At 39.3% G+C, this 1,984-nt stretch overlaps 1 non-coding gene and 1 pseudogene across 1 annotated transcript; both read left to right on the top strand.

The window, feature by feature from the left end:
• The first annotated feature begins 1,014 nt into the window (after nt 1–1,014).
• Nucleotides 1,015–1,984, top strand: part of LOC105886525 — a 5,957-nt pseudogene continuing 4,987 nt past the window's right edge.
• LOC111723613 lies at nt 1,761–1,919 on the top strand. Its single transcript, XR_002772116.1, has one exon. It is a non-coding gene; the product is annotated as a U1 spliceosomal RNA (small nuclear RNA).

Genomic DNA, 1,984 nt, shown 5'->3' on the forward strand with positions numbered 1-1,984 from the left:
GGATCCTTATAACTCCCAGAGTTTTTAAAACAGGAGTTTGTACTTAGAAACAAACCTGTACTTACCTTCAGCAATTCTGATGATTGTTTTACTCTTGATTGAAGTTATAGGAAGGACCATACAAGTGAAAGGATTAAATTAAAAAGGTACATTCTTAGCCTCTGTGTATACCAGCTCATTATTCAAATTCTACCTGATGTATATGAAATGAATACCACCAAGATTCCAAAAGAATTCTGAATTTTCAGTGTAAGTAGCAGAAAGCACTTTTTTATGTGTAAGAAAAAGCTCCACAGTACACACAACTTTATTGCACATAGAATCAATGTTAAAGTACTTTTAGAAGCAATAATTCATTAAGATGGGAACTTGCCTTTTTTTTCTAAAATGACAATTCCCATTCTATTATCTCACCTCTTCTCAGCAGGAAATCCTTAGGCTTGGTGTAATTTGTAAATCTGGCAAACACAGCAGTAAGGTGCACTTATCTGCTCTCCCAATGCCCTCTCACGTGACACAATTCCACTGTATTCTGTTAATAGCACCCTGTCCAGGCAACCCATAGGAACTGTCTGTGACCTAGAGCTGGATTCCATGTACACTGTTACTGGACAACTTCAGTAAGATGACTGATGCTTTTTTCCTCCTAAATGGACTTCTAATAAAAGCAAGCAATTGCTATATCCATGGAGACAATGTAAAAAGATTGTAATAGTTGCTAAAAGACTCTGACTTCTTTGATGCTGAAGAAACTATTTGGATCCGAGATGCAAAGATTATAATAGGCATAGGCGCTCTCTGAAAGAACTCAGGATGTCCTAAAAAGCAGATGAACCCATACACAAAACCAGATGGTGTGGTGGTCATCAGAATCAAGCTCCACTATTCCAGAGGAAGTAGTAGTACAAGTTTTGTACAATTGAGTTCTCAGTACATGACAATGTTTCCATCAGCCTCATAAGCTGAATCTCATACAGTTCATTAGTGACTGGGCTCCTGCTGTATCTATGCCACATGGGGCCACACAGAAGTGCTTTGCTGCAGGATGTCCAGATGTGAGATCATCCTTTTACTTGTAAGGAGCATATATGAGCTGTTCTTCAAGATTGGATTGGCCAGTGAGGACACTGTTTTAGCCAGGCTAAACATTTGTTTGGTAGCAATCTCTAAACATCATTTTGTTGATAGAGCATCAGGAAATGCTGTACGCTGGGTTTTCCTGAACTTCACCATGGCCCAACACCTCAAAAGGTCACAGTTGTTATTTGCTTAGTATTACAGAAGCATAACCCATACTAAGAAGCAGGAATCATGGCTCGGTGCCTGTAGCTCAAGCGGGCACCAGAGCTGTACACCAGAGCTGGCAGGTTTGAATCCAGCCCAAGCCTGCCAAACAACAATGACATCTACAACCCAATGACTGGAGAGCCTGAGGCAGGGCACTCTCTTGAGCCCAAGAGTTTGAGTTCACTGTGAGCTATGATGGCACCACAGCACTCTGCCAGGGTGACAGAGTGAAACTCTATCTCAAAGTTAAAAAAATAAATAAAATGTGTTGATTTAGTAAATTGTTCCAAAATAACTAAAGACCATTTTCTATGTACCTAATCCAATCTCCTTTCTATTTGCAATGCTTTGGAATCTATTTCTAAGTGATTATTTAAACCATTTATCTTTCAGGACTATCATTTGACCTTCATGGACTTTGACAACTTGAAGATTATTAATGAGAGCTAGCCAGTCAAGAACACTTATGCATCATACTCACCTGGCAGGGGAGCCATCATGATCATGAAGGTGGTTTTCCCAGAGTGAGGCTAATGGACTCTGGATGTGCTCTCCCCTGAAATTTCCCCAAATGTGGGAAATTCAACTGCACAGTTTGAGGTAGTCAGGGACTGTGTTCATGCTTTCCCCCATTTTATATTGGGTTAAATACACTATATTAAAATTAATTTTCTTCCTTTTTTTTTTTTTTTTTTTT

This window comes from Otolemur garnettii, unplaced genomic scaffold (assembly GCF_000181295.1).
Source record: "Otolemur garnettii isolate 467f Iridium unplaced genomic scaffold, OtoGar3 scaffold00013, whole genome shotgun sequence".
NCBI lineage: Eukaryota > Metazoa > Chordata > Mammalia > Primates > Galagidae > Otolemur > Otolemur garnettii.